This window comes from Leptonychotes weddellii, chromosome 3 (genome assembly GCF_054177405.1).
Source record: "Leptonychotes weddellii isolate Sample4059 chromosome 3, ASM5417740v2, whole genome shotgun sequence".
NCBI classification, from domain to species: Eukaryota; Metazoa; Chordata; class Mammalia; order Carnivora; family Phocidae; genus Leptonychotes; species Leptonychotes weddellii.
This window is the reverse complement of record NC_138371.1, coordinates 7,964,221-7,974,189: the sequence shown is the minus strand read 5'-3', so window position 1 is coordinate 7,974,189 and position 9,969 is coordinate 7,964,221.

Sequence of the window (9,969 nt, the reverse complement as noted above, 5' to 3'; positions counted from 1 at the left end):
TTTGTGGTAATTTGTTATAGCAGCAATGGAAAACTAACACGGTTCCTCCAACTAGACAGGTATAAGGAGGAGATATTTGTGAAACTGTGGCTCTGTGGATCTGTGAGCATGAAAAATGTCACTGAAAGTGTGGCAGGAGCCTTGCCTCTGTGACATGATCCTTCTAGAGAGGCCTTTCTTTGCTGACTACAGACTGGATCAACCCTGTGCCAAAGCACTATTTGGTCAACAAGAAAATCCTTTTCCTCCCAGTTACTCTTGAAAGCTTAACCGAGATATCTTTCTGCTTCACCCCTTCCCTTAGTGAAGGGGGAGCTCTTCCTTAGACTATGATATTGGGGCCATGGAGGGGGGAGAATATAATTTAAACTTTCCATCAGTTCTTGGTGCTGCCAAGGCCAGAGGCCTGATATATTATCAGGGTTCTCCAGAGAAACAGAACAAATAGGATCAAGAGACAGAGACAGAGAGAGAGAGTTTAAGGAATTCCTATGCAATTATGGAGGCTGGCAAATCCAAACTCTTCAGGGTGCGTTGGCAGTCTGAAGACCCAGAGAAGAGTGATGTTGCCATTCAAGTTCAAAGGCCATCTGCTGGAAGAATTCCTTCTTGCTTGGGGTTAAGTCAATCTCAAGTTCTATGCGGAACTTCAACTGATTAGATGAGGCCCACCCACATTGCAGAAGGCCAACTGTTTTCCTCAAAGTTTGCAAATTTAAATGTTAATCTCATCCAAAAATATCTTCACTGAAACATCCAGAATAATGTTTAACCAAACACCCAGGCACATGGCCCAGCCAAGTTGACACATAAAATTAATCATCACACCTGAGTAGACTAGTTGACCTGTTGGTTTCTTTAGGAATGTGCATATTTCTTATAACAAATAAGCACATTTTAAACATGAATTACAAGACTGCATATAATTATAGGGATAAATAGAGGGAGAAGTTAAAAGTATTATAAGCTCATGGAATGCTAAATAAACACCAGAGTCAGAATAGTTATTACTAGTGGAAAAGAGGAATGTAATCCAGGAGCTTCAACTTACTAGCAGCATTTAATTTTTAAACTGAGTGTTCATCGTATTTTTCTTTATACATTTTCATATAGTTGAGTTATTACATAATTATGTTTTAAAGAAAGATAAATTATTCAGGACTTTTTTTAAAAGAAGAATAATGGGGAGATCAGACTTATTGTATCTAAAAACACATTATAAAGCATCAGTAATTAAAACAGTTTGGTGTCAGTACAAAAATGGACTGATCCCTGAAACAGAACAGAAAGTGCAGAAGTAGCCTCCAAATACCTAAGAAATAGAGACTATGGTTACGGTGCATTTCAGATTAGAGGGGTGAAATAAAGGATTCGATGAATGGTCTCAGGTCTGAGTAGCTACCTTTTGTCCTTACTCCTAAAATAAATTTAAGACAGTTTTTTTAATAAAAAAATGAAACCATAAAAGAAGGAAACATGGATGAATTTAGTTATATCCTTGGCACGAAAAAGGCCTTTGTATAGGGCGCCTGGCTGGCTCAGGTGGAAAAACATGGAACTCTTGATCTTGCGGTTATAGGTTCGAGCCCTAGGTTAGGTATAGAGATTATTTAAAAATAAAATCTTAAAAAAAAAGAGAGAGAGAGAAAGGCCTTTGTAGTATAGCATATCCAGACACCATAAATGGGAAGATTTAAAAAAATTTTTTGTATAAATAAAAAATGTAAATTTCTACAAGGGAATAGACAAACCAGGAGAAGGTATTTATAGATGTATGGCTACTTTCCTTAAATCCACTGAGGTCACAATAGTCAACAACTCAAAAAATAACCCAATAGAGGAAAAAAAAAATGGGTAGAGGAAATGAACAGTTGATGGGAAAAAAGCATTTAAAATGCACAACTTTATTAATAACTAAAGAAATACAAATGAAAAAACAACTAGATATCATTTTTATTAAATCAGATTTGCAAAATTTAAATATTTTATGGATGAGGCTATGGGGACGAAGACAGTGGGAGAGGTAAATGAGACAAGCTCTTTGTAGAGTAATTTTGCAATAGCTGCCAAAAATGTCAGTGTGTACCTTTTGATTCACCAGTTCCAATTCTTGGGGTGTACTCCCAAGAATCTACTAAGAGGTGGTGTGCAAAACGTTCTGCATCACTGAGTAGAACAGCAAAAATATGGAAAGAGCTAAGTATCCATCAATAGGGTAGTAGGTAATGCTATGCACCAGTCTAAAGAATGGGGTGGATCTCTGCGTCAATATGGAAATTGCCCTAAGATATATTATTAAGTAACAAAAGCAAAGTATACAGCATTTTATTGCATAATCCAATTTGTGGCTTTTTAAGAATCATGTTTACTAAAGTATCCATAACCACTTGTAAAAGAACATGTTTTTCTTGCATACCCTTTTGCAATTCTTATTTTTAGCCACATAAATGTAATGCTTTTGTTTAAAAAAAAAACTCATTTTTCAATAAGAAAAATTACTGACATGGAGCAATATTACCATTAAGTGAAAAAAAATCAGGTTATAAAACAGCATGCATAATTATAATCACATTTCCCCCCTATATATCTGTAATTATTCCCACATACACTTGTGTGTACAAAAAGCCAACTGGAAGAATTTGGCCAAAATGCTAATTGGGAAAATGCCCAGAGGCAATAATTTTCCATTTGCTTCTTTGAATTTTCTATTGTTCTACAGCAGGATTTCTCAATCTTAGCCCTAGTGACATTAGTTACATTTGGGGCCAGATTATTCTTTATTGTGGGGGCCATCCAGTGTCTTTTCAGATGTTTTGCAACATCATCGGCCTCTACCCACTAGATATCAATAGCATCCTCCGATTGTGACAAACAAGGTATCTCCTGACATTGCCAAATGTCTTCTGGGGAGCAAAATCATGACCCCTACTCCCAACCACTGGATTTACAGTAAACATGATTTATTTATGTAATCAAAATGTTAAATATGTTTAGATTGGATCAAAGTATATATATCATAGGTAGATAACAGATAAATAATGATAGAGATAGATGATAGATGATAGATAGATAGATAGATAGATAGATAGATAGATGATAGATAGATAGATAGATAGATGATAGATATGAGAGAAAGCATGGGATATATACAAAACACACAGTACAACCATTGGGAGGCAGATCAGTTGCAAAACCCCTGGGATTTGAGCAGCTGAAGAGACCACTCCACTGAGATTTTCTTCTGAACTTTTTCTGGGCTCCTCTAAGATGGGGATAACACGAGTAACTGTTCCCCAAACTCACCAGAAGGGATTCACTGAATGAGCAAGTGCCCACAATACTACCCTTTGGAGTCTTTGCCTATAGTCACCATGATGCTGCCTGTATCAAAATATTTTTGATAACGCCTCTTTGGCATATGTGTTATCTTCAAAATAGATAACATCTACCTTTTAATAATTTCAGAGAGGGTCAATATTTCTCTTTTTTTTTTAAAGCAAAGCTGCTTGTAAGAACTAGACAGATTCAATTTTGGATGCAAGTGTGATGAATAAGTTATATAATCAAATTAAACAAATTTGTGCAAAAATAAGCTGTGAGAATAGTTTTAAGTAGATGTTTGTAGGTGTCTCCTCCAAAAGATATGTTGAAGTCCTAATCCCTAGTATCTCAGACTGTGACCTTATTTGGAAATAAGGTCATTGCTGATTAGTTAAAATGAGATCAGACTCTAGTAGGGTGGGCCCTTAATCCAATATGACTGGCATCTTTGTAAAGGAAGGGAACATCTTGTGAACACAGACACACGCAGAGAGAAAATGATGTGAAGACATACACGGGTGCAGACAGTCATGTGGCCGGAGCGGGGCATCTCCAAGCCAAGGAAGGCCAAGGATAGCCCCAAACACCAGAAGCTAGAAGACGCAGGGAAGGATTCTCCCTTAAGGCTGTCAGAGAGAACAGCACCCTGCCAGCATCTTGATTTTGGACGTCTAGTTTCCAGAATTATCAGACAGTAGATTTCTGTTATTTCAAGCCTCCTGGTCTGGGGTACTTTATTATGGCTGTCCCAGAAACTATTATGGTTGTCAACCTTCCTAACAATACCCAGATTGTCATTTCTGCCACTAACCGCCTACTACAGGGGAAGGGACCTACTCCAATGCCAGGTCGGACCCTGGTTGGCTTAGCCAATCAGCATCTTCTATTCCTTCACCCGTGAGTCACTGTTAAGGAGGGTAAGTATATCTTAAATTGGCCTAGTGTGACTTTCAGGATTCTCCCTCAAAATGGTGGGATCTCCAGAGAAGGATGTGAACCACCAGGTGGGAACCAAACACCGTGCAATCTGAGCTGCATCTGGTAACAGCCACCTTCAGAAGCAGGGTGAGCAGCCCAGCAGAGAAACGCAAACACCCTGGGTCCTTGGAAAGACCTTCAAAGCCCTGGATCAGCCTGCCCTGAAATACACCAATCTTACAGCTAAAGGCTTTATGGTTTAAGACTTGGATTTTGCATTCCTTGCAACCCAAAGCTTCCTAGCTGTCAGGCCAGCATCACAAAGCATAGACACCACTTCCAGCCAGTGCCAGGGGCTTTCAAAGGACTTCTTGGAGAGCTCAACAGGAAGGACACAGGGCTGGAACCATACCTGCAGAATCTAAAAGCTGGAGGCTGTGGCTAGAACTCACCCTGTGAGTTGCAGGAAGCTGGCAGCTGAAGGAAGAGACGTGGCTATCTGTGGTGGGAATGCCTGCCCTTGGAGAGCCTGATGGACAAGGATGAGATGTTCATCTCCCAACGGCCAGAGGTGGGCTTGCTGAAGGGAGCCCAAAGAGGTCTTGTCAAGGGAGGCCCTGCCCAAGAGACCCACATGGAAGTACAGTAGGGGAATGACTTAGAAAGCAGAGAAAGGAGTCTTTCGCTGGTGCCGGCCTGACAGCTAGGAAGCTTTGGGTTGCAAGGAATGCAAAATCAGTTGGCCAGCAAGAGGAGACATCACCCACTTCAAGGGAACTGCAGGTGCAAGATACCCAAAATGGTAGACTCCCTGCCAAGCCCCCCAAAAATGCTCCCTGAGAAAATAATCTAGCCCCTGGGCATCCGCCGCACGCAGAGAGCACCAGCGTGAAATTACAACTGAACGGGTCAGGCAAAGCCTTTACTGCGCTTCCTCTCTTCCCCTGCCCGCCCCTGCAACCCTGCAGAAACTGAAAAGAGCAGATGGTAAAAGAGGAAAAGGAGTGATTAGGAAAGAAAAGCAATCAGATCATTTTCCTGTTGGTCCTCAGACTAAGTCAGGCCCCAGCTAATGTCAGGGAGAGGATTTAAGTGCGACAAAATATCAAATATTAGAGCAGATGAGACTTGTTTGATTATTAAAAAGAGTCTTTTCTTGTGACTAAAGGGCATGGAAAAAATAGGCGCTGTCCCCAGATTTTAAGCAGTTTTGACAAAGTCATACACATACCCCTGTGGCATTAACCCTAGGCAGAGAAGTTGTGTATTGCCAATACTTGCAACTTTGGTTGAGGCTCTCTATCTGGCCGGGGAGGGCACCCAAACCTCAAGTAAGGCCATCCAGAAGTGCTGCAGAACTCAAGGGCCTGCAGAGTCCTCAACCAGTGAGGGGCAGGAGGCTGTGGGGTCAGGGCACAGCTTCTTGGCCCCCCCAGCTGGGGTAGCTATATGCTCTCTGGCCTGAAAACTCCCTCCTTGGCTGGTTCGCTTTCCTATCTCACTTCCTCATTCCATCTACCCTCCTACCCACAGGTCCTGGGATTGCCTCCATAAAAACCACCTGCTCTCAAGTTCATGTCTCAGGGTCTGCTTCTGGGGACGCCCAAACCAAGACACCAGGAAAAGATAAGATGATTTCAAGAAGCAGGTTGGAGAAAAAAGATTGGTTTCTTGCTGCTTGTCCATTCAACACATCAATCACACTGGTAATTGGGGTTTGATTCATCATGAAGTTTCCTGCCTAAAACCTGGGGACAGGAGGCAGTGGGGTTTTCCATTCTCTTCTGCATGCTCATCACATCTCGAAACTGAATCTACATAGAGTCAGATGCTAATCACACAACTCTTCTGACTTCTTCTTGCCTAGTGAACTTTCCACTTCCTCCCATGGTGCCCTCGGAGCGAGATGAATTGTACATGGGGGCAGGGCTCACATGATGCACAGTTCATAAAGTTGGGGCTGGTGGCTGATCTAAGTCAGGGAAGCTAGCTCCCAACAGCCCAATAGCCTTACTTACTTTGTTTTTCCATCTTCTTATCAAAGTGTAATTTACATGCAGTAAAATTCAAACATTTTCATCTGTAGTTCTGACATTCTTTTTTGCTTTTTAAATAAATGTTATTGTGAAGTATAATTCATAGATTAAAAGAGTATAAAACATAAATATAGAGCTAGATGAGCTGCCGCAAAGTGAACAAATTTTTAACAAGTTCATATAACTACCACCAAAATCAAGATATTCCATCACACTTACTGTTTTGACTTTCATGTTTAGGACTACAATTTATTATTATAGAGGGTGTGAGGTAGGGGGTCAAGATTAGTTTGTTACGTATGGATGTTTAATTGACCCACATCATTTATTGGAAAAAAAAAAAAAAAGCATTGTTCCCATACTGACTTGCCATGGAGCAAGTGAGTCCAGGTACCATATATGTGAGGGCAGTTTCTTGACTCTCTTTACTACTCCATCAACCTATTTGTCCATTTTTGCACCACTACCATACTGTCTTAATTACTGTAGCTTTATAGTAAGGCTCAAAATCAGGTAGTATAAGTCCTCCAGCTTTGTATTCAGAATTGCTTTAGCTATTCTAAATCATTTGAATTTCCATATAAATTTCAGAATCATTTTCTCAATTACCACAAAGTAACCAGCTAGAATTTTTACTGGAATTGCCCTGAGTTTATAGGTGAACTTAGGAAGAACTGACAAATTCAGTTCTTAACAATACTTAATCTTCCAATCCACAAACAAGGTGGAGATCTTTACTTATTCTTTACTTAGCCTTCTTCTTTTTAAAATATTTTTTTTATTTATTTATTTATTTATTTATTTATTTATTTATTTATTTATTTATTTAAGAGAGAGCGTGAGTGAGGGGAGGGACAGAGGGAGAAGCTGAGCAGGGAGCCCAATGCAGGGCTTGATCCCAGGACCCTGAGATCATGACCCTAGCTGAAGGCATCTGCCCAACTGACTGAGCCACCCAGGCACCCTTATTTCATCCTTCTTTAAGTTCTCTCAGTAACGTTCAAAGTATTTGTTGCAGAAATATTGAACATCTTTCATTAGATTTATTCCTGGCTATTTGAGATTCTTTCTTACTTTCTTTTTTTTTTAAGATTTATTTCTTTATTTGAAGAGAGCAGGGACAGAGGGAGAGAATCTTTCAAGCAGACTCCCCACTGGGCACAGAGCCCGACGTGGGGCTCAAACTCACGACCTTGAGATCATGACCTAAGCTGAAACCAAAAGTCAGATTCTCAACTGCCTGAGCCACCCAGGCACTCCCCCATACTTTCTTAAGGCCAGGACTAGAGTAAGGCAAGAGAAGAGAATGAGAGGGAATACTTCCTTAAATCTTTCACACCAGATGCCATCCTAGCCTCCTCATCCCAGCCTTGGCTGTTCTACATATTTCTTTAAAATTTTTATTTTTACTAATTTGTTTCTAATATGTAAGAATTCAGTTGATTCTTATACACAGACTTTGTATCCAGCAACTTTTGTAGCCCTGGCTCTTAACTCCCAGAGAGGAATGTGGGCCATCCATGGCATGACTCCTGCCTCTCAAAGCTTGGTGACATGCAGATTAGGAAGGGGCTGCCCGACAGACTAAAAAAGAATGGAGTGTCTGTGTTTTCAGGGATCTGTAGGCTGTCCCCCAAAGCTCTCAATTGCATCCCTCCACTTCTGAGTCACTTATCAGGCTCCCAGAGCATCATGGGCACCTGGGAATCCAGGAAGTAGAACCAGAAATCAGAGCCAGATAAATAATTGCAGAAGGGCTAGTACCATGAGGACCCCCACTTCTGTAAGTCCACAGAAGCCAGGAGTCTGTCCACCATCTTCCGATCTACCACCTCTTTATCTTTATTTTCCCATGCTTTATACCCACTGCAGAGGGGATATGAGGTGATTCACAGAACTGCCTATAGTTTGGCAAGATGAAATTAATACACATAAGGAAATGGAAGGGAAAATGGGGACATGGACATAAAATGAAATCAGGTAGAAGTGAGCAAAACTATGGGCAAAAATAAATAGGTCAGAGCCAAGGAGAGTCAAAGACAGTGCCAGGGACAGAACCAGACAGATTTTAGAGCAGACCCAAGATCTGCCTTACAACTCAGGGAGTCAGAATTTATTTTGACCACCATTATCTCTTGTCTGAATGACTGCATTAGCCTCCTATCTGTTCTCCCAGCTTCCAACCCTGCCCCCTCCCCACAGTCTACTGTCAAATTAATAACCAGAGTGATCTTTTGAAAACACAAGTCAACCCCAGAAGAGAAGAAAAATATCTGTAAATCATATGTGTGATAAGAGTCTGGTATCCAGAATATTTAAAGAACTCTTACAACTCATGTATCTAAAAGACAAATAACCCAATTTTAAAATGGGCAAAGAATTGGAATAGACTTTTCTCCAAAGAAGATACATGAATGCCCAATGAGCACGTGAAAACTTTCTCCGCAGCATTAGCCATCAGGGAAATGCAAATAATTCCATGGTGGAATACCACTTCACCTCCTCTGGGATGGCTATAATCCAAAAAACAGACAATATCAAGTACAGGTGTGCATGAGGAGAAATTAGAACCTCATATTTTCCGATGGGAGTTTAAAATGGCATGATAGCTTTGGGGAACCATTTGGCAGTTCCTCAAAGCATTAGCATAGAGTTACCACATGGCCCAACTATCTTATTCATGCATATTCACTCAAGATCATTGGATAACTATAAAGCAGTTGAAGTGAAAAATTGCTATGGCCAATAACATGGGTGTCTCACTCACGTACTGTTGTGCTAAGGAAACCAGGACAAATAAGTACAAATTGTATGACTCCGTTTATACAACAATCAAAAACAGGCAAAACTAATTTTTTGGCCCGCATCAAAGGTAGGGGAAGAAACTGGAAGCCTTTGGGCCTTGGGGATGACAAGAAACAGGGCCCCACTCAACACTTGGACCCTGGAGCTTTCTTTGCCTCTTAACTGAGTTTCTATTTAGAACTCAGCTTCAGTCTCTGCAAATATCTTTCTCTGCAGGGCAGAAACGATGGCCCTTGGCCCCCTCTGGGGACATGTATTTCTAACCCCTTCACCTGGAATAAGACCTCTCTTCCCCTTACTTTCCATCTAAAAAATTCTAAGGAAGTCTTCTAATTAGCCAGAGGTTCTATTCACTGACCCCCGCCTAGGCTGGCAAATAGTAACCTGGGTAGATGCTACTGGAACCCAGTTTCTGGAGTTGGGCATTGGAAAGAGGTCTCTCCCAAAGGGATGTGCTGTTCCAAAAGACAGAATGGGTGCCAGACAGACAATTTCATAAATGTCCTTGTCATTCAGAGGAGCATCTCTTCACTTGCTATATGGGATATATTAATAAACCCAATCACGTCCTCAAAAAAAAAAAAATATGTCTGTGTCTTTCAGGCTTCACCTTTCCTGGAATTCACTCAACTGATGATTTCTGTACTTTCCAGACTGATAGTTTATGCCTCTGATCTCTCCTGGGTTAGTCTTCACACTCAAAAAGATGCCCCAAACCTTGCAGGCAGCTGGGAAACACCCTCGTGAGGGCACCCAAGATGAACGGCCACTTCTTGTTGCTGGGACTGACTCCTCTAGGTGCCCGGTGGCATTCTCCACCTTCAAGAAATCGACAGAATGAACAACAATGCTTGCTTTGTCAATTTGGCCATGCCTACTATATTTCAAG